General features: G+C 39.2%; 1 protein-coding gene across 4 annotated transcripts in view; it reads right to left on the bottom strand.

Annotated features, from left to right (window-relative positions):
* Positions 1–17,860, bottom strand: part of CSNK1G3 (casein kinase 1 gamma 3) — a 156,506-nt gene extending 138,646 nt beyond the window's left edge. For 2 of the 4 annotated variants that reach the window (XM_029216280.1, XM_029216278.1), the window contains exon 1: positions 17,402–17,781. The gene's annotated coding sequence lies outside the window, so the exon portion shown is untranslated. Of the gene's footprint in view, positions 1–17,401 lie in introns of all 4 variants that reach the window. The other 2 variants (XM_029216279.1, XM_029216282.1) reach the window with 2 other exon arrangements.
* Positions 17,861–24,410: the final 6,550 nt, after the last annotated feature.

Raw genomic sequence — 24,410 nt, 5'->3', positions numbered from 1 at the left:
GTGATGGCTAGCCGTTACATCACATGCTTCTATCAGCAGCAAGTGTCCCAGCTACTGGTTTCTGGCATGAGCTCAACTCTGGTTGTCTAAGAAAAGGCTAAACACTTATTTTTAAAAGCTAAATCATTAACTGTAATGTCAAAAATGGAGATCAATTTTTCTAATTACATACTAGGGAAACTTATTTTGTCTCAGAAATGTTTAGCAACTATCATCTACAACACTTTACATTTTTGAAACCTGATTTCAGTGATGTCCCTTGTATATTCCTACTAAGAAAGCAGTGTTCTCCAACATGTGGACTATGACCCATTATTGGGTCTTTAAACCAACTTAATGGGTCTTAAGCAACAGCTTTTTAAATAAAATAGTATCAAAAAAAGAAAGAAAATGGAGTGCATAAATGTAGTAAGAATAGTGTGTTTAGTGAGATTGCGTTTGGGTTCTTTATATGAATACATAAGTATCACTAGGTCACAATGTAAAATATATTTCTGTAAGTTGTGGTAAATGTATTTCAATGAGTTGTAGTCAAAAATATTTCTAAGTTTGAAAGCTACTGTATAATACATAATAGCAAAGGAATAGCAAAACACACTATATTATAATCAGTTATAACTAAGTCAATTTTATATAGGAAATTGTATTAAAAGCTAAACTTTCTTAACATACATAAATATTACTGAAAGTCTAATTAAGTAAATTTTCTAATTATCCAGCTCTGACTATTCTCTAGTAACTAGGATATGACTGTTTCATTGGTCCTCAAAATGTCTTTTTGTGCCTCCTCTTTTCAATTTCCAGGTGAATTTATACTCCCATTGGTAATATCCCTTATCATAGCTAATGAGTCTCAATATTTGGAAGAGAAGGGAATGTTTGATTTGAAAATGTCCAGCCCCTTAAGCACTTATTATAAATACGAGAGAAGCATAGATCACCCTCATCTCCTACATGATGGAAATCAAAAATCAAGTAAACATCATACTAAATTTACATTACTGAAATATTCCCAATATCAATCTCTAAGAGTAGGTATCTCACTACCTCTAAGCACAAACTTGACTGCAAATCCCAATCACAGGAATGATATTAAATTTAAACTCCAAGCTTTCAAGGAAAACCATGTTCTATTTGGCGGCACTTACTTACATCCAACAAATATTTATTGAGTATTTATTTACCCTGTACCAGGCACAGAAATGACCCAAGAAGCAATGAACTTCCCCAGAAAAGGTCTCACCAAGCCTCTTAATGACTCTCTACTTCCATGACTTACAACTTTCTGTTGTATATTTTTTACATCAGTTAAAAAAGGATATTCTTCTGTACCTCAGCAAAACCAAAAACAGTTGATTCACAGTAGTTAACGTTTTATAAAGGTTGAAAACACTGAACCATTGCTCCTACGAAAAATACAGGGTTAGGTTCCTACAATCCTCTGGTCACAACATTTTCATCAACTGATCAATACATATCCTTGTTTTATGTGTGATTCTGTTTAAAGACAACTTATTTAATATACAGCTGACCTTTGAACAACACAGGAGTTGGGGCACCTACCCTTCACGCAGTTGAAAATTCACATATAACTCGTGGGTGGCCCTCCATATACACAGTCCCTCCCTCACCCGGTCCGTGGTTCCACACCTGCAGATTCAACCAACTGGACATCGTACAGTACTGTAGTACTAATACTGAATATAATCCCAGTATGTTAGTGGACCCACATGGTTCATATCCCTGTTGTTCAAGGGTCAGCTGCATATTGTTGAGTCATTAACACTGAACTCACAGCCAACAGCACTGTAACTCATGCCTGAACTAAGCTCATCTAATGTATTTTCTCCATAGGACATATCACAGCCTTTTTGGGTTTAGGAACACTAGACAGCAGTGCAGCACTACATTTGGGGGCCAATTTAAACAGTAAAATCACCCAAAAAGCACTAAATAGGCCTTAAAAGCAAAACAAGACAGCAGAGCACCTAGTTTGACTTCAGCTGGGAACATGCCCCTCCAGTGACTCAAAAGTTTTTGCCACTCTACCCAAGCTCATGTCCATTAATGAATGGCAAAGCACAAGGGATACTGATTTGGGGGTTACAAATAAATTTTAGCAAGTAGACAAATGTGCAAATATGGAATCTGGGAATAATACTAATCAACGCTAATCGATGAAGGGAAATTTCTTCTTTAAATGTATTCCAGTCTAATAAAGTAAGAAATGACAGAATTCAAATCTCATCATTATGCAACTCCTAAGGAATTAATGGAACTAGGCAAGGATCATCAATTGCCACTAACATCACAAAAAGAAAAAACAACCTTTGATCTTCCTGATGGAAGAAAAAATTGAAACTGAATCTGATCAAATCTCTACTTCTCACAACCAATTTACAGGGAAGACAGGGGACAATGCTTCTACTCTTTAATTTTAAGATAGTCCATTTTTTAATCTGATGTCCTCAAGGACAGGGATCATAATTTATTCGACTCTGTCTCCCCATTATCTGTTATAATACATAGCACACAGCAGACACTGGTTAAAACTTTGTTGAAGAAACAAGTAAATGAATGAATGAACAAATGAACTCTCTTAGAAATTTTAAAATGTTAATTTATATGATCATCCCTTTTCCAAATAAAGGAGGAAAGAAAAAGGTATGGGCGGGCAGGCAGCAATTTATAGGTCTGAGAGATACTGAGAGATACAAGCAAGTGGAATAACACCTCACAAATCAAAGGTCATTTATACTGTAATTTCAACTTTCCAAGAGCTATGAATCAGAAGAAAAAAATTCACTAAAGGAGGTCACAAAATGCGTATTCTGTTCATTAAATAAGAGCCCCTAAACTCCATTTTAATTTTAATATAATTCTAACAAGTTTACACTGGAAATCAAAAGAGAAAATATGAGGTGAACAGTAAAAACATGAGAGAACAGGCAGAAAACAACCTTATAGACTTCAATAAATTCATAGACATCTATGCATAATAGCATACTTTATAACTGATGTTCAGAATGAGAGCCCTGCATCAGCAAGATCTGGTATGTTTAGAAAACACTGAGAAAATGGTACTACCCTGTAAAGTTTGCCATTTAAAAAAATTTAAATAAGAAAATATTTAAGTATAAATTCAAGGTCCTAATGTGTCTAACAGGTTGTTCCCTAATAATGCCAGATAAATGAGAAAATACTTCAGGAACCTCAGTAGCTGTTTCATGCATGGTTCTCATAACAAAGTTATATCCTTTCTTCTTAACTACAATGCTTATTTCCTAATTTGTAAAAATACATAATTACAAACAACAGTCTAGCATAGGCAAAGGCCACAGACTTAAAACAGTCATTCAAGGGTATTAGCATTTGGAAATTTCAGTTATGAAGCTAATATTGTCAACTCTCAACATAGAAAGGACTGAATAGTATGATTGACAGTAAACCATGAATAAGCAAGTTGACTTCTACAAAACTGTGGAATGAAACACGCAACAGGTGACAAAAATAAGAAAGTACAACCACTTCTCCACAGGAAGGATTTCCTTCTGCCCAGTCCAAATGACAAGAATCCAAAGTAAGTGCTGTAAACCTGAAGACAGATAACACAGAATTGATCCAAAGGCACCTGAATCCCCAATACGAACCAGGGTTAGTTAAGGCCTAGTTTTTCTTACAAAGATCAGGGCTGCATGATCTCAGCAAGAAAGAACAGTTCCAAAGCATATGGAAGACTGCATTCACTGAAAAGTGAGGCTCCCCTAAATTACATCTCTGTCTGACAGATCTACAGCTATAAAAATATCATGTTCAGAACTAATATTATTGTCAAGATATACTGCTGTGCAATCAAACCAACGAATTACTAAAAAGTAATTCAATAGAGCCAATTTAAATTTTACGAACTGCTTATTACTAGAACTCTCCCACATTACTGGTGGGAATGCAAAATGGTATAGCTGCTTTAGAAAACAGTTTGACGGTTTGTTATAAAGTTAAACACACACTTGCCATATGACCTAACAATTCCCCCAGAAACTTCCCCAAGAGAAATGAAAACTCAGATTCACACACAAAACAAAAACTGCACACAAAGGTTTGTGGCAGCTTTATTCATTATCACAAAAACTAGAAACAAATACTTCAACTGGTGAGTGGATAAACATGCTGAAGTATATCCATAAAATGGAATACTGCTCAGCAGCAAAAAAAATACTGATACACACTACAACATGGATTAATCTCAAATGCATTCTGCACAGTGGAAGAAGACAGATTCAGAAGGCTACATACCACATGATTCCTATAATTTATATTATATTCATGATTCATTATTCCTATAAGTTATATGATATCTGGCAAAATCATAAGATAGAGTAGTGGTTGTTAGGGGCCAGAGTGGGAAAAGGGGTTGGCTACAAAGGAGCAGCATGAGGGAATATTTTAAGGTGATGAAATTGTTTTCTAATTTGATTGTGAGGGGGAATGAATTTTGCTGTGTGAAAAACAGAAAAAAGAAAAACTTTAATATAAAAAAATCTTACAATACAATCACAGTTAACTGAAATGCTCAAAAAAATAGAATATTTCCTCTAACTAAATATTTCCTCTAACTAAATTCATAGCCCATGAATGCATTTCATTTCAGAAATCTTTCTAGAATGTGTTTCTCTACTTTTAAGCCTGAGTAAATAAGTCACAGGCTTGTGTTTATTCTTTTATTTAAATTAGGCCCAATTTATGTGTTTGAAATTTGTCTCATACAGCTGTGATGATGCAAACTAAATTGGTTTGGGATGAGCATGGTGCCTCAGGAGGCATTTAATCAAGGTTCTTCCATGTTAAAATTCTCCCTAATAAAGATGAAATGATTATTCATTCAACAAATTAGTAATCATTAGAGGCCTATTATGTACCAAACACAGGAAATACAAATAAGACCACTGTAATCCCTGCCATCACATAGCTTAAACAAACAATAATACAAGGTATAATTTGTCCTACGAGAGAATTATAGTGCTTTCAGAGCACATAGCAAGTGCACATAACCTAACCATATAAGGTCTAAATTTCCCATTAGGATCTATACCTTAAAGTGCCTGGAATCTTGGTAAACACAAAAATACATGTACCACAGTGCTCACGACCCCATTACCCTTCAGTATTTAAGGATGGAAAGAAAGCAAAAACCATATACACAGAACACTATCACTGCACACGCAGTACAATAATCACTCCCCTACAAAAGGTCCTCTTTAGAGAAATACCAGAATATGCAGATTTACTTCTGTCACCTTTCCAGCAAACATTTTTCTGTATTTTTCTGATACAGAATACCATCAGTATGAACTTCTCTGGCTGAGGAATATTATTTTAAAGGGGGTGGGGGCAGGGAAGTAATAAAGAAAAGAAAAAGAGAAAAAGAAACAGACAGGATGGGGAAAAAAAAAGAAGCCAGAGTAGGTATAAAGGTTTTTGCAGTGAACTCTTAAAAACAAATTAAGGAAGTTTAAGGAAACTAAAATAGAGGCACTGCAACCACACCTCTTCTTTGTTATGAAAAAGGAAGCCAAGATATGTAAAAAGAGGGCTGCCTGCAGGTGTTGTGGCATGAAGTTACCATGTACAGAGGTAAAATTACATAACCCCAAGGACTAAAGAGAGTGTGATGAATACTCAGCTATGCCAAAGTTACCTGAAACATTTTCCATCTCAAGAATCCTAATTACACAATGCTTCTGGGACCACAGTGGGCCCCACAAGGCCCAGTATCAAAAAACCAGAAAAACTTTCAACTGCTAAAGAAATAAACACAGATTAAAATAAAGTGCCTCTTGGTATATACATATTTACAAGAGGCAAAAGAAATTTACCAGGATCTTACTCAAACTCCATGTCAGAGGACTAAGATGCTGAGTAGTTTCTATCAAGAAATAAATGGCAGAAGCAAATTAATGCAGTTCCACAGTTCCTTTTCCAAAGTTCCTGCAGTTAAACATTTTGCAATTCAGAATTTCAGGGCTTTTTTTTTTTTTTTTTTTTTGCCGTATGCGGGCCTCTCACTGTTGTGGCCTCTCCCATTGCGGAGCACAGGCTCCGGACGCGCAGGCTCAGCGGCCATGGCTCACGGGCCCAGCCGCTCCGCAGCACGTGGGATCTTCCCGGACCGGGGCACGAACCCTTGTCCCCTGCATCAGCAGGCGGACTCTCAACCACTGCGCCACTAGGGAAGCCCTTTCAGGGCATTTCTGACAGGTGATACAGTGTGTAAACACCATATACTTTTTAACACCCATAGAGAAAGCTGTAATGGCACAGAGAAGTCTGGGACAGCACACCATGATTAAACGTTTACTATTTCTGCAGTGAAACCTACAAATACATGAAATAAAGACGAACAGTTCACAACAGGTTTTGTGAAGAAAACCAATTTGTGCCAAACATACAAAAAAAGAATTTTGGTTTTCAGAGCATTTTAGATGTCAGAATTGTTGATAAGGAATTGTGGTCCTATAGAACAGTACCCATTACTCTATTACTAATTATATGTGCAAAGTGTAAGTGGTAACCTCTTTATCATGTGCTTTTATTGTAGTATTTTGATGAACTCAAAATAATTCTAAAAGTCTCCCAATGGTTCACACATAATATGCCGTCTACACTCTATCCACCCTTAAATTTCTCTAACACAAATTCTCCTATCAGGGCAGTTTACAGAAATCTAACCCTTGAAATTTATAGAAGAAATGCAAATCCAATTTTGCCACCATGCAAAAAATGTTCATTGAATGGAATTTAATGTATTGAACTCATAAAATGGCTTGCTCTTATGTTGTCACAAGAAAAATGCTAAAACTGGTAAGAGTGTTCCTGACCTAGGAAGCAGCAGCAAATAAGTTACCATGGACTCTGATTTGCCATAAATGATAAGACACAATAATCATAAAACCCTATTATCATAGTGCATTTATATGTATATATTTACTGACTACATACAATATAACCAATATACTATACGCACAATATACTATAACTTAATTACTAAACTATTTCTGCCAAGGGGAAAAACAGAGACAGTACCTCATCAACAACGGTATAAGAGAGTAAAGGGCTTCCCTGGCGGCGCAGTGGTTGAGAGTCCGCCTGCCGATGCAGGGGACACGGGTTCGTGCCCCGGTCCGGGAAGATTCCACATGCCACGGAGCGGCTGGGCCCATGAGCCATGGCCACTGAGCCTGCGCGTCCGGAGCCTGTGCTCCGGAGCCTGTGCTCCGCAACGGGAGAGGCCACAACAGTGAGAGGCCCGCATACCACAAAAAAAAAAAAAAAAAGGGAGTAAAGCGGTAGAAGTACAGTTATACTAAACAACCATTAAGGCCCCTTCCATCCTTACGTTCCATGAAAAATACAACTCAATGATATTGCAAATATGATAAATATAACTAATAAAATATGGTAACTAAAACTAATCAAATTTTGATGAGCAACATTCTTATACTAACTTTGAAGATAGGATTGCTTTCATCACTTAGGTTTCTTAAGATTTCTAGGGGCATCTGAATTGGTACCTTAATTTATTCTAGATAAATTTCCCTTTAACAAATTTTCCAAACTTCAAGTTTTGGTGCTACACTATTCAAAAGCTGCTAATGAACAAGGAATAAATAGTGTCTTCACTAAGCATTCTGAGTATGAAACCCTGAAGAGAAGTCATTTCACTAACCTGGTCCTCTTGCATATATTTTCTATGCATTTCTATCTCATCTTCACACCTCCATCTCTGATTAAAAAGAGAATTTGAAAGTAAAAGGAAGACGTTTTTTCAAAAAAAGCTAAGAGATGTGTATAAAAAGAAGGAGAAATCAGTCATTTTCAACCCTGAAGCGCACTGGAATCACCTGTAGAAATCCTAAAATAGATCAATGCCTTGGCCCCATCCCCAGATTCAAATATAAAGTAGCATGGGTAGAATCCCAATATCTGTAATTTTTTCAAGCTCCCCAGAAAATGTTAATGTGAAGTCAGGGCTGAGAACCACTGGTCCAAGCTGCCTTCTCCACAAATCCTTTTTTCTCATCTACTAGTAAGTTAGCACTCCCAGCCCTACAGCAAGGACTGAAAGCACTGTCATTAAAATTGCCCAGTTTTGTTCTCTCGTTTACTCTGTCACAGAAAAAAATTTACTAATTTTCAGTTGGAAGATTTTTTTTAAAGTGGGTATGGTAAAATTTATTTTAACTTATTTGAAATTCTCATTCCCAGTGCTCAGGATTTTATTTTTCAATCAGCCTTCAAAAAAAACCTTCATTAGTATTTAGATTAACAGTATACAATAAACACACAATGCACATTCCAGTTATCAACTTCCAACAGACTATCAGAAAATACTCAAGAGAATGAGTTTAAAGAGCTGATTACATTTTGATATTTTAACTACAAATATTTTCAGAATCCCAAATATATAAAGAAATATTAGCCATAATATGCCGACACTCATATGATAGAAAAAGAGCTCAGTAAATAATCTACCACTTTTTAAAATAAAAACTGGCATTACAAGATTCCACATCTTTAAGATTTACACTTCTTTTGGGGGGTGGGGGGGTGGCGGTGTTCATGTTGTTTTCAGATCCTTGGAACAAAAGGAGAAAATAAAATAATGTTTTACAAAAATATGCATCTACAAATACCAGTTTCTTTTTCAAATGTCATCAACAACTGATACCTACTAGTTTCACCTCCAAAACAATACTAGGTTATTTTTGCACACCAAATTAGGATTTTATGAAAAGGCCTTATAGCCATGTGTACACACACAGTTAGACTAGTGGAAGAGTCTTATGGGAATTTTCTCTCCCTATAACATTACCTACTATATTTGCCTGCCATTTGAAAGTATTCATTGCTAGAATATATAATAAGTATTTCACAGAAATAGAAAATAAACATAACACAGACTGGGTGTAAGGGAAAAAAACATTTTCACTTCCCTTTTTACTACAGGAAACTCTGACTATAACTTTGACTCCAATATATCATACTCTGATACCTTGCCAAGTATACCACTTGAAGTCAAAACCAAACAAGTTAAAAAAATAGATAACAAATTAATAATTAAAAAAATTCAGAAGTCCACTTTCATTAAATATACTTGTATCAAATGGTATCATACGGCCAATTTCAACTTAAAATTTTTTTTTTTTTTTTGCGGTACTTGGGCCTCTCACTGCTGTGGCCTCTCCCGTTGCGGAGCACAGGCTCCGGACGCGCAGGCTCAGTGGCCATGGCTCACGGGCCCAGCCACTCCGCGGCATGTGGGATCTTCCCGGACTGGGGCACGAACCCGTGTCCCCTGCATCAGCAGGCGGACTCTCAACCTCTGCACCACCAGGGAAGCCCCTCAACTTAAAATTTTAAGATATATAATTTGTAATAAGTCCAATTTTTAAAATAAATACTATTACAAAGTATCAGTGCATTCAAGGCACACTCTATTTAAGGTAATATACAATGAAAGTGGAATTATATGTTAAATTCTAGGTTGGTAGAAAACATTCCACCCCAGAATTTTATTTTCTTCCCTCAAAAAAAAAAAAGTAATATTTTTTCCCAATGGTAAAAATAATGCATAATCATAGCTGAAAATCCAAACACTACAGAGAAGTATAAAAAGTATAAAAATAAAAATCATTCCAAATCTATAAATATCTGTCATTAACGTAAATATCCTTCCAGGGGATGGATGGATTTACTCTGTATATTTATAACAACACTGCAACAATTAGAATTACAACAATTAATTCTGTATATTAATTATGTATTTATACATACATGTATCTCCATATGTGTCCCCATACACACACACACAATTTTCTTTTACATATACTGAAAACAAAGAAATCTTTAAGATAACAAGTTTCTTGAAAATAAAAATATATGAATTGTTCCAAGCACTCATTCTGCTTCTGCATTTTCGTTTCAGCAGTCCAGGTTTGAGGTTACTGTGTGTGTGTGTGTGTGTGTGTGTGTGTGTGTGTGTGTGTGTGTGTATGCATGCTGTTTTTGTCGACTGCTTGAGAGAAGATTAAAAGATTTGTCTGTTTGCTTGTTTTACTTAAACACGTACACACACAGACACACACACACCAACTCTGGCTACAAATTTCCAAACCCTGAGAACCCACATATCTGTATTAAAGGTACTTGGTTGACTGCTTTACATAACTAGCCCATGGTCCTGAGCAAAACTGCAAAGTAGACAAAACTTTTCATGGCCTCCCACTTTTTGGTCAGAAAGAGCACTACACTATCAATGAGGATAGGAGAGTTCTACCAACCAGGTGTGTGACTTAAGCATTTCACTCAACCTTCCCACAATTCATTTCAATTCTAAAAGTCTGTGATTCTCCCCAGCCCCCACAATTTTTATTTATTTATTTTTTTTTGCTGTATTCAAGATATGTAACACCTTTCCCTCCTACCTCAATCAGATTCCTTGATTCAAAATAAACCATTTCTCTGACTGATAAATTCCCATTTCCTCAAGGCATCTATTCTCCTCCAGGTATGACAAAGAAATCTGATGAGATCAAAGATGTGGACAAGTTTTGTCCAAGAAGGAGGGTAGCAACACAGAAAAAATTTAAATAAGTTTACAAGTACAAATGTTTAATTTAAAGTTAAAATAGCTTTATGAGTTCCATGAAAAAAAGTATAATCTTTAACTGATTGTACTGACTCAGAGTTAGTCAATAAGAAAACTAGCAGTGTTTTCAGTTCCTAAAATATTCATACCTGAGCATATTTAAGATAGTCATATAGAAGCAGCCTTCTAATCTTTCATCCGTTACATTTGTACAACACTTTAAAGTTCAAAGTGCATTTAGATGCATTATTTATTTTCATCCTTAAAACAAGCAGATGTGTAGATGTGGTGGTCACTATTGATTGCCTCTCTAACATCCGTTTCCCCTATATTCCTCCTTCCCACAATTTTTTAAAATATCCTCCCTCCATCATGTAACTCAGGGAAATGTGACCCCATCGCCAGTTGCAAGGGTATATATCCTGATTGGTAGAAACTCACTATGATAACCCTGTCCCCCTTGTCATAACTGGTTTGGAAGTGTACGTGACCTAATTCCGGTCAATAAAACATGAAGGGGAAAATATGTTGGTAGGCTTGCGCAAAAGATGTCCTGGCCAGTGCACCAGGATCTTGCTACCAGTCTGAGGATGAACCCAACACACATGGGAAAGCAGAGCCAAGTAAATTTCACAGAGGCTAACCAAAGCTCTGAAAAACTAACCCTGCCTTCATACTTCAGCATTCCATTTCAGCTACTGCATTTCAGGTGTTGTAACGTGGTGACACCAAGATAAAGAGTATACCCCATCTACCTTTCCTTCTCCAACTTCGACCTCCTTTTTCAACACCTATAAGCTTTCCTTTGCCTTTGGGCTGAGCTAGACAAGAAAGGCAAGTAGTTACTGTAAGCTGTTAGACCAGCACCCTTTGCACCAAGCTCAACTGCTCCTGGGTATGGCATTTCCTCTTCCAAAGGACAATTTCCTCTACCAATTCACTCCTGCAGTCCCTACTCAGGTTGAGGAGATGGTGGAATTACAAGAAGGCTCTCTCCAACCCTGATGCTGTAATAAACGCTGAAAGGTAACATACGAAATCAGACGAGGGATCCTATCAGGAAACATGTGGGAACCATGTGACCTAATAATTAAACAATTCCCCCTAACATATGAATGACTATATGTTCAGGAATACCAGTATTTCTCTTTTTTAAAAGACGATGCTGTTAAACAAATCTCTATGAGAGAGTATAAACTAGGTGTTACTTTAGAAGTAGATACCCCTTTAATATACTATTATTAACCAACAGATCATAACTTAGTTAAAAAGGGGAATCATAAAAGAATCTACCTTAAACATTTTAATGCAACTAAAACACAAAAATATACAATCACAAGACAGTCTTTTTTTTTTTTTTTTTGCGGTACGCCGGCCTCTCACTGTCGCGGCGGCCTCTCCCGTTGCGGAGCACAGGCTCCGGACGCGCAGGCCCAGCGGCCACGGCCCGCAGGCCCAGCCGCTCCGCGGCACGTGGGATCCTCCCGGAATGGGACACGAACCCACGTCCCCCGCATCGGCAGGCGGACCCCCAACCACTGCACCACCAGGGAAACCCACAAGACAGTCTTTTAATGCAGGGCCAAGGCCTTTCCTTCAAGCATGAGTCCATGGATTATAGTTCTACTTTATCTTTCTTGCAAAAACCACACCCATAGTACATCACCTGTGATTTCCAGTTTGTTTCTTAAACATGGAAAGACATCTCACAAACACTTATAAGCAATTTTATTGCAGAATCTTATTGCAAAATCTACAACTTTTAGGGTTTTTTCCCTAGTCATTTAATTTCACCTACACCGATTTTAACTGGAAGTGACTTCAGCTACTCACCTGTTTCCAAAGCAGTCACTGGCTCTCATACAAACACCTTTTCGCCTTCATAGTTCACTGAATAACATCTCATTAAACTATGTAATTACAACAAGTACAACTGCCATTAACAATTTGCTGGGTACACAGACAAATGATTCTTGGTAGGTATACACAGTATACAATAACCGGTAGGAATAAAAGTTCAAGAACAAACTAGAGGGTAGTCTACTGCCATTTAATGTAGCATGGACATCAAGTAGTAAATGAATGAAGAGTACAACTTAATCTTTTGAGTGGGTTAAAGAGAGGTGAGCTCAGAGATTCTCCTGTAATAGGCTATCCCCAAAAGTCTTTGCTCATTCTATGCACCAATCAACACTCTGACAACTCATATATATCAGCAACCCCTAAATTTAAGAAAAGATCTGCATAGTGCCTGCTATGTGCCAGGCATCACATCATGGCACTTTATATGAATTTTCTCAATCGGGATGAAGAATATAATGGCAGAGAAACCCTCTTCCCCGCCCCCTTGTTTTTCCAACGTAGCTATCAGCTAAGGAAAGTAGTTCAACACAAAATCAACTAAATATATGTAATAAATTTGAATACAGTTAAAATCTGCATTACCTCACTGAAGAAGAAAGCATTAGAAATTTGTGTTTAAGAAAAAGAGTATACACATCATGAGAATTTACTAATTACAGTAAACGCTATAAAAAATGTGGACGTGATACAGTCATGTGGACATAGGTTTTAGCTATAGATTTTCATTTAATTACATTATAACTATGTGATATATCATTAGTAAAGAAAATGATCAAAATGTGTGTCTTATCTACCAAATACACAAGTACTTCAAGTTCACTGTTAAGAATTCTTCCTCAGAACTAGGATGATTGGCAGGGAGTAGAAGGGGAGAACATAATGTAAGAGAGTTTAAGAACAAATCACTATGCACCTTCCATAGGTCCCATTATAGAAGGAAACCCAAACATTTATAGTTCCTAAATCTCAGCTTTGAGAAGGGAGCTAGAAAAAACATGGCTAACAGCAGTCTCCACTGCGTCTCTAAAACTTACCTATCCCCGCTTATCTGTCCCATTCCATGTTTTCTGACTAGTTCAGAGGCTCTCCAAAGTCACTTCTCATTAACAGACAATACACACTTGATTTCCACACATTAACAATCTCATGTATGGTTCTTTCCTACAGATCAGCACAAAAATGATACTCTGAGTTAGCTTACATTACTAGAACCATATCTTCTGCTCCTAGAGAGTCACTACTAGTAGAGAACTACAGATATCCCAAAACCGCCATTTCCAAAGAAATTATCTTAAAGAACAAACACCCAAACACATACTAACAACATTAATCAATACCACTAAGTGCCAACTGCATGAGAAAAGACAAAAAGGAAGAATATGGAAGATTATAGAAGACATCATCGGTCTAAGACTGTGAAGTCAGAAAAAAAAAGAAAAAGATTTAAATATGCACTCTGCTACTTCCAAGATATATCTTAAACAGGTTGCTTAAATTCTAGAAAACTCTGCCTCCTACTGTCAAAAGCAAGGCTTACACCACCTAACTCACAGAGTTGTCTTAACAGTTATCATTTATGGTCCTTAGACCAAGTGGGCACTTAATAAATTGTAATAGGTATTGTTATTATCGGGAGGTTCAAGATACAAATTCAGTTATAATGTAAATCCTTATTGAACACTAAGAGGGGAACAGTCAGTAAAAAACTATCAAACAATCTCCCCTGTTACATGACTAGATGATTAAACAATGGTGTCATAAGGGTGATATTTTTCTAAGCACTCCTTTGATAATGATTAAGTTTGGGATTAAATTTTTTTAGAGTCATCAATATTTAAGATGACTAAAAATCCTGTATATATTTATCCATAACTGTGGAAGTCTCTCATGTTGTCATCTTACTGGTATAGTCAATTCTCTTCCTATGTAGATTCTTCACATTTCACTTTATCCATAGCAAATCTCACCTTAAAGTGTATTAACAATAATATAACTATCCAATGACTTGTATTTTGTTATTTATTGTTTCAGATTCCCACTATTTAGTTTGATACATCCTTTTGGGAAGCCCTTTGAAACTAAACAACTACTTGTTCCATTCTGAAAAAATCTGAACCAATAAACCACACCAGAATGATGGTCTATTCCCAGCATGAAGGGGATTACAGAGGGCACCCAGAGAAGAAAAGGGAAAGATTCCCATTTCTTCCCAAGTCATATGTTTAAAATCTAGATTTATTTCATATAAAACCAATTACCAGGTTACCACACACTCATATCCAAATGCAAGCAAAGAAATATGATAAAGCCATGCAGGAACTGTTTTAGATTATATACTCTTCTGCTTTCCTCCATTAGCATGAATGATAACAAACTGACTATTCTAATTTGTTTCCTTTAAACTTACTAGCCTTATTTGCCTACCTACTTGCTATCAGCATAGAATCTATACACTTGGACCTTCATACCTTAAACTGACTCACTTTTAAATACAAGGCATTCTAGATCTCCATGGACTGACTGATCCCCACCTAATTTTACAGCTTCTATTCCCACAGAGACCTCCTGGCACAGCAGCCTTAGGTCCAGCTCAACAGGCCCCATGATAGCAAACCAGCATGCTGGTTCTCAACTGCTCCCTTCACCTACAAAACTACCCACACCACCCCACACACACACCGACCCACTTTGACCATTAAAATATTTTAAGCCCCAAATGGAGTATTACCAGCTATAACCTCGTTTATAATTCCCCAGTCAAAATTGGTATCACACACACACACACACACACACACACACACACACACACACACACACACGCATGCTTCCATACATTTCTAATAAACCCCACAGGAGTCCTGTGTTGCAATTATTTCTGTGCATGTCTGCTTCTCCCTTAAAGGTCTTAGTCCTGGGTCTTAGTCCTCCTCATGTTTCTACCACTCTTCCACCCTCACCACATAGTAAAAGTCCCCTACACAAAGTAAAGGTTCAGGTTGAACTAAACTATTCCTTTGTTCTAATCCTAGTTCTTTTATTTGAAGGAATAAGTGACTTCTGTGTGCTGAAGATTTTGTTAGTAGTTAATGCTTGCAAATCTAACAATGAAAATGTCAATAATTATATAATGCATTAGTTTTTAAGTTGATGAATGGCAGAAGAGGTCAGTGAGCACAATAAACCATCAGAAAAGATAATCATTTTCCAAGATTCCCCCAAAAGTCTCATACATATCAACATCAAAATTAAACTTTCTGTCCCCCCGTTCTAATAAGAACTACTTACTCCTTATACCTGAGGCATATTCAGAAATGCAAGCACACTGAATGCAAAAGTGTCTATACACTCTGCTACAAATTTATACCAAAGCCATGCAATTTATCTTATTACACCTTTCTTCCAATTCCCATAAATGATTTTCATCTTTTGTGCAACTATAAAGGCTAACGTATATAAAATAAGAAAATAATTGATCTTAACTCAGAATACAGTTGGAGCAAAGTTTGGGAATAATTACAAAATACACTAAACACAACTCTCCACTCCCCTCTGCCAAAAAAGTTATTAAGAATGTCACAAACCAGATCTGATTTTTGGTGGGAAATGTTTTTTAAACTGGCCTCACATCTTATAACTTCTGTGATATTTTTCTTTCACAATCTGCTTATTTACAGGGAAAGCAAATATTCTTCAAAAATATATACATGGTTTTACTTATTAGATATTTTTAATTTTAAAAAGTATTCCAACTCAGATATAGTTTAACCTCTTTTACTATCTGTGGGCAAATGTCATTCCTATCACAAGAAGTAATTGCAAACGTAAAAGAAATAAGTACTAACTTCTTTCCTTAACTTATTAAAAATCAGTAGGTTTTTAATTCTCTAATTAAAGTCGATGTTCTAAAACCAAAGGTTAAAAAAGGGTCACTTGCTGCAGCCTTGGTACTCATTACAACAGAGTTAAAACTAATTCGCACAGAGTAGCAACAGTAGCCATCTCCCACACACACTCCCACCCATTAACTTTTCCTCCTTCCCTGGGAGAACTGGAATGATCGTAACACAGGCCTAACTACCCTCACCCCAGGAGCAAACACACATCTCCATCACCACCCCGCAGAAAAGAAACGCGGGGGCTGTGGACCAAGAGAGCCTACGCTCCTGTGGGTCACTTCCCCTTTGCAAGTGGGAGAAACAAACAAAGCAGCACCCTAACAGTAACCATCAGAGTAATTCTGAGCCCCCGACTAATGCCTTGGATAAGTTCTGAGCTAAGTCAAAAGCTCTATCGAATAGGTAAATCCCTACCCCCCCCCTTAAAACAAATACCCCATCGGGAAGTTTCTTCCACAAATGAATGCTGACCCCGACACCTCCTCCAGCCGACAGACGGCTCTCTCCCTCCTGCCTAAAATCCCCACTCCGAAGGGCCTGCCTAAAATCCCCGCTCCGAAGGGAATTGTCTGGACACAATCGCGGGGCGCTGGGGGCTGCACTCCCGACCTCTCAACCCTCCCCCCAAAAGCCTCTGCCTTTTCCCAGCTCGCCCACCTCCCCGCCGTCCCCACTCGCTCCGCACCACTCGGGCAACTTCTGCGGCCAGCCCGGCCAGCCGCCCGCGGCCCCCTCCCTGCGCAGCGAGCCCAAGGCGCCCTCGCCCCCCGGCCGCGGCCGCCTCCAGCCAGCGCCTCCGCGCCGCCCGCCCGGGTCCTCGCCCACCCCTCCCCGGGGCCCCCGCCGGCGGCACCGCCCCCGCCGCACCCCACCCCACCCAGCCCGGGACCCCAGTCCGCCCAGCCCCACCCGGGGAGGAAGGCGCCGCGGCCGCGCCGAGGCAGCCGCCGGGCCGGGGCCTCCCGGCCAGGCGCCAACGCGAACGGGGCTTTACCTCAAAGGCGCGGCCGCAAGTGGCGGGTCGGTCCCGGGCGCGGGCGGCGCCCCCCGGTCCGTCAGTCAGCGGCGGCTGGGGCAGCGGCGGCGGCACATCGCACCCGCCGGCGGCCAGAGGAGGAAAGCGAGGCACGCAGGGAGGGAGCGAGCGAGGTAGGGGGGAAGGAACAAGCGAGGGAGATAACGCAGCTCGTACTCGGTCGCCGCACTACTGCCGGTGCGTCCTACCGCCGCCTCTGGCCGGAGAGTCGCCGCCCGGGCCGCGGCTGTCGCCACCAATGCAGCTGGGAATGAATGCACAGCGGCGCCTCGCTTATCCGGAGGTCAAACATCCTTCTGCCTCGGGCATCCGGATCGGCGCCGGACCCGGAAGTGAACGCTTGGAAAAAAAATTAAAAAGGAAAGCGTCTTTCTAGCGGCGGCGGCCACTCGAGCTGCCCGCATCAGCGAAAAGAGCCGAGTAGAGCCGAAGGTTACACCGACTTGCTCGGATTGGTTGGCTCGCCGACCGGAAGAAAGGCAGCACGCTCATTGGCTGGCAAGGCTTATAAAGGCGAAGCCACGCCTTCCTCCCCACCTCCGCACCGGCGGTGAGCGTAACGAGCGTCGAGTAATTGTGGATGCGCGATGTCTCCGTGGGTGAGGCCTTGGGAGGAGACGTTTGGCAAGGTCTGTGGAGAGAGCTGGGAGAAAACGCTCCCATGGTTTGGAGGAGCTACGAAAAGTTCCCCGCTGCTTGAGTGAGCAGGAGCCTAAGGGCGCCATTGTGCCAAGTCGGGGTGCCGAGGCTTTTCCGAGTGTACAGACCACAGCCCTTCAGGTGCCAAAGAATTTTAGGGCCCGGCCAGAGGGAGTGACCTCACTGGATTGACATTTTCCCCCACTTTCTTGTAAATCCAGGGCTGTATCAGGGATTCAGCTGCTTAGAAATATAAAGTGTGGCTCACGTTTGCATTCCGTTTGCTGTCTATAGAGAACTTCGTTTGTGAGCTCAGGTAGCCCTCTCGACTATATAATGTGGTAGCTATTATCTCGGTTTTTCTAGTGAACCTTCTAAAGTTCCTAGAGGCCCAACATCACTCACGTCATCAAATTGTAGACACAAATTGGAACCGATGTTTTCTGACTCTACTCTCCAGTCCACTCTGCCCACAGAGGGGAGGCAGAAGATTACATTCTTTCTCTTATGGTTGGTTAACTGGGATGAAGATATGCTACTATGGAAGACCTGTATGGAAATCGATCCACCATGAAGGCATTGTAGAAGACTCTGAAACTATCATTTTTAAAAAATTGTGTCTAAAGACCTATCAAAAGTCAGACATAAAGGTGTGCATGAAGAAAAATCATAGTCTGGTGCTATGTTTAAATTTTTATTTATCAAACATATTTTTATATTTTCAGTACACTTGCTGCATCAAGGAAGTCTTTAGTCTCTTCTCTCTCCCTCTCTCTCTTTCTCTCTCTCTCTCTCTCTCACACACACACACGAAAAATTTGAAAGGCTCCAGTGAAACAAATGCACTTTAAAATAATTGAGGATTTATCTCATTCTCCATTTCTACTTTAGCAGACTGATGATAGGGTCGATGTGTAATCTGCAGGGGGTAGTTAGTACGGAAAGATGCCGTTTTTGTAATACAACAGTGCCTTTTTTTAACTCTACTCTCATGCTTTCTCAAACTGAAGGTTATGAAGTGACTGGTATTATCCATCTTAGAGGAAAGTGATAGTAAGGACTGCTTCTGTGTTTACCACACTACCATCTTTCTGTTAGAGACTCAAACGCAATGAAGATTTGTGCATGCTCAGGATAGAGAATAATTTGCCTAATAAATAAAACATCTCCACTTTTCTGATATATCCCAGGACCCGAAACTAGACAAGAAACAAAGTTAACCCTATCTCACTAAATGGAGAAGAAATGTCTACAATACTGGGAACTCTAACTATTGTCATCGATGACCAACAAACCATTTTATACTCTCCATCTCAAAAACCACAGTTTAGATCAAGAACACCTCTACTGACCCCTCAAAGTTCTGATAAATGTTTAAGAAATACAAGTTTATAAATAGATCATCAAATCACATTTTTAAATTATATATGGATAAGAATACATATTTATGTTTTTAAACACCTCAGTAAAGGCTGCTTTTTGTTAAAATTTGACCTAGACGCTCCTATAGATTAAAATCCACAGGTAACCTAGGTAGGAAGCCAATAAAATTTCATGTCATTGTATTAACTTGTAAGGAAAAAACTGGCAATATGAAAACAGCCTGTGTTAAAGAGGGAAAGACCAAATTACTTGCATCTCAATCAAAACTCTTTGTTCTGTAGCGTGATGTCTCAACATAAGCAGACAGATCATAATTTCCATCTGCTATATTGTACATCAGATATAGTTAATTTTTTGTGTCGCCCCATATTTCCTAGCATTTGCTACTCTTCAAGTGTTTATATACTATTAATATGTTTTCATGTTTCCCAAAGCAGTGTCATATTTTTTATCACCCTGAACTTTATTCTGTTGAATTTATACCTCTATAGATATAAGTAAATATTTGTCCCAACATTTGGGCATGCAACAACTGTTATGATTACTATGAAAAACAAGATAAAAGCAAAAGAATCTTTACTAATATATTTCTATTAAAACAAGCGGGGGTGGGAGAGTTACTTCAAAATGACTTCAGTCTAAAACTATCATGAATTCCTTAGGAAAAAAACAATTTATCAAGTGGGAATTTGAAAAGGGAAGAAAAAGAAAGTAAAATTTCTGGGTGCCTTTAATTGCATATCTGAGATAGTGTAAGTGTTCCAATATCTCCCTTACATCTTTTGATTCTTTACTTCTGTTACTATTTCTCTTCTTCTCACCCTTCTGCACACTCACTGTGGTTGCCCAGCCATGCCAACGTACACACATAGACACACCCATACAAACAGAGTGGAGAGACTGTAGGAATAAGACCTTCAATTAGAGCAGGAAAACTATTCCATTTCTTTCTTTCTCCCAGTTGAAATCTTTTTTTTTAAATAAATTTATTTATTTTATTTATTTATTTTTGGCTGCACTGGGTCTTCGTTGCTTCGTGCGGGCATTCTCTAGTTGCAGTGCGCAGGCTTCTCATTGTGGTGGCTTCTCTTGTTGCAGAGAACAGGCTCTAGGTGTACAGGCTTCAGTAGTTGTGGCTCGCGGGCTCTAGAGCGCAGGCTCAGTAGTTGTGGTGCGCAGGTTTAGTTGCTCCGCGGCATGTGGGATCTTCCCGAACCAGGGCTCAAACCCGTGTCCCCTGCATTGGCAGATGGATTCTTAACCACTGCGACACCAGGGAAGCCCTTGAAATCGTACTGCTTACCAAAAAAGAAAAAATGACCAGCTTTACTTTCTGCAAAATATACCTATCAATCTCTCTCTCAAGCAAAGCACTTGTAGGACATGAAAAGAAAGCATTTATCAAAAGAGAAATGTGATAAATACAAGTTTCCAGGGTACCATTAAAGATTATGAGCACTAACACATAGATTTGTGTTATAATCATTTTCCCCTCCACCCCTCATTCATACCATTAAAATACTCTCCTAAGCCAAACTTGTTTTGCACAGATTGGTCAAGAAATACCCTAAGGGCTTCCCTGGTGGCACAGTGGTTGAGAGTCTGCCTGCCAATGCAGGGGACACGGGTTCATGCCCCGGTCCGGGAAGATCCCACATGCTGTGGAGTGGGTAGGCCCGTGAGCCATGGCCGCTGAGCCTGCACATCCGGAGCCTGTGCTCCGCAACGGGAGAGGCCACAGCAGTGAGAGGCCCAAGTACCACAAAAAAAAAAAAAAGAAATACTCTAAAAATACAAATAAGCACCAAAGACTAATCTACACTCAACTATGTGGCCAATCTGGCTGAGTTAAATACGGGCAGATATTTCCCAACTAACAATGTAACAACCAACATTTGCACAAACTCTGATTTATATGATTCTGTCTGATTCTGACAACAACCTGTGAAGTAATATAGCAGCCATTATTATTTTTTCCCTGTTAGGAAAGAGGAAGGATGGTCTCAAAGTGATGAACTGACTTGCCCAAGATGATATAAGCGATAACCTGTTAAATGTAAAATACAAAATTATGTGATTAAAATCTTTACCAAAACTTTTCAAAATAAAAACACAGGAAACATTCATTCACCTGGAGGACAGATGTAATTAGGAAAAAGTAAATGGTCTTATAACTGGAAGTTATATGATAAATAACTGCTAGGGAGGTAATGTACAACATGATTAATACAATTAACACTGCTTTATGTTATATATGAAAGTTAAGAGAGTAAATCCTAAGAGTTCTCATCTCATGGAAAAGAATTTTTTTCTTTTTATTTTGTGTCTATATGAGATGATGGATATTCACTAATCTTATTGTGGTAATCATTTCATGATGTATATGTAAGTCAGATTATTATGCTGTACACATGTTATACAGTGCCCTATGTCAATTATATATCAACAAAACTGGAAGAGAAAAAAATTTTAAGGTACGTGCCCTCAAAATTTTTTATGTTTTTAAACATTAAAAAATAATAATAATAAGAGGAAAAGAAGAAGTAGATAGTCAAGTAGAAACAGGAAGGATGCAAAATGAGACACTGTAACAGTAGCCAGAGCCTGGGAGCAAAGCAGCACATTTTACTCAGACTAGGAAAATAACATCTTCCCCAGTCAAGCCTGCAGTCAGGGGAGGCAAAGGAAGGATTCTGGGAGAAAGCCAGTCACAGACAGCAGCTAGGTTAGGTTTGGGGAAAGCTGTCACTTAGCAAGCTTTCCTTCAGATTGTTACATGAGTAAAGCCAGAAAGGGTCAAGACACTGTTTTATACATCCCAGGAAGGACGATTTTAAGTATTCTGTAGTTGGCAAAAATAAAAGTAGAAGAATCACAGAACTTTTCTGAGAGGATTTATCATATTTTATTATCATAACCTCCAGTATTGTATTTTATAATCACATCTTTAAGACTCCTTGTCTTAGCTCAGGCTGACATAAAATATCATAGACTGAGTGGCTTAAACAACAGAAATTTATTTTCTCACAGTTTTGGAGGCTAGAAGTCTGAGATCAGGGTGCTAGCATGGTCATATTCTGGTGTGAGCTCTCTTCCTGGCTTTCTGATGGCCAGCTGCCTTCTCATTGTGTACTCATATGACCTTTCCTCGATGCACGTGATCTCTCTCTCTCTTCCTCTTTCTAAAAGGGCACCAATCCCATCATGACAGCCCCACCCTCATGAGCTCATCTCAACCTAATTATCTCCAAAGGCCTCATCTCAAAATGCTATCACATTAGGGGCTAGGGGGTTAACATATGAATTTTGGGGGGACACAATTCAGTCCACAGCATTCCTCAAAGGAATACTTTTTTTTTTTTTTTTTGCGGTATGCGGGCCTCTAGCTGTTGTGGCCTCTCCCATTGCAGAGCACAGGCTCCGGACGCGCAGGATCAGCGGCCATGGCTCACGGGCCCAGCCGCTCGGCAGCATGTCAGATCCTCCCGGACCGGGGCACGAACCCATGTCCCCTGCATCGGCAGTCGGACTCTCAACCACTGCGCCACCAGGGAAGCCCAGGAATACTTTCTATGTAGAGAGTATGTCATCTATAAATGAAAGAGAAGCTAAAGGTTAGACAGAATAAAAATAAGGAAAGACAATTGTAAATAACATAACATTAAAACCTCATAGAGGAAAAGAATACATCCTTAAGAGAAAGAACTTCAATAAAGAAAACTGTTTATAGAGAAAAGCTACAAGCACCATGAAAAAGTGTAAAAGTGTCTTGCCAAAAAAAGTGGTTAAATCTCTAAGTAGGCAATTTAATTTTTGTTTTTTTTCCATTAAAAGACCTGAAGTTTGGCTGCTTTTATGAAAGTTTGGCTGTTTGAAAGATGCTGTTTTGTGATAAATGGAAGAGTTAGCTAAAGCTGTGATTTTTTTTTTTTGGTAATGTTTTCACGAACAGTTTGAATTCTGGATCGTATATGAATCTAAGGTTTAGAGATGGCCATAATCATTAGTCCCTGTTCCATTTTCCTTCCCCTGGTCTCCTTTTACTTTCCATAATTACATTTTCCAATATCTTCCTCAAGAGCCCATCCTAGCTCATGGGCTACATCTGCCCAAGACTGAGTGTCTGTCTCATCAGCCCCACGCACAGGAATCATACAGTCCTCTGGCTGAAGAAGCAGAGTGCCAAGTAGGAGCTCTGGATTAGAGTGTAGCCCTCCAACCGTGCCACTCCCCTATCTGTTATTCCTTATAATGGTTTCCCAGTCTATAGCATTGGACTTCTCCTTTGGTTTCCTTTTTTAATTGAAACTGTAGCCTTTCCCAGAACCCCATCCAATATAGAGAAGGTATAAACTTGGTTTGGAAAATTATTCACTAGTCCAAGTTCTGACTAGACCCTAGGTCACTGGCTAAGGTCCTGCTCTGAGGCTCAAACTACTAAACTTCTTCAGATATCACCCACTGACTAGGCTTACTGGATTAGTATATCCTTCTTCCGGATAGTACCACATTGTTGCCAAAGCTCATCTAAGCCATGCCTGAACTTCCTGTGCCCTTTGGACAGTGAACAAAGGACTACCTTGATTGGGGTCAGAACCTGTGTTTAATTATGTTTCTTTAGCCTGTGTCATGTTTGGTCATTCTTGGTCTTAACTTCATCACTCTCTTCACCAAGCAGTACTGCTAAATTCCTGACACATTTTCATCCTCCCACCTGTTTCTATCGTGCTACCAATGCCATATCTGACTGGACAAGATCACAAGGTCAACAAAAGTTAAAACTGAGGTGAGAGGATACCTTAGTTAGAACCTCACTTCCGTTTAGTTCTCATTCTACTTCTTCTATAATTAGAATTATACCATTTTTCAGTTTCCTTCTATTTTCCTTCCTTGGACAATTTAAGTAGTCAGAACCTCAGTTGGCTCATATGTAAAATGAACTGGT

The sequence above is a fragment of the Monodon monoceros genome, unplaced genomic scaffold (genome assembly GCF_005190385.1).
Source record: "Monodon monoceros isolate NGI ecotype Baffin Bay Population unplaced genomic scaffold, NGI_Narwhal_1 Super_Scaffold_12, whole genome shotgun sequence".
Lineage (NCBI taxonomy): Eukaryota > Metazoa > Chordata > Mammalia > Artiodactyla > Monodontidae > Monodon > Monodon monoceros.
Note: the sequence above shows the minus strand (reverse complement) of the source record. Positions and strands in the feature narration are given on the sequence as shown.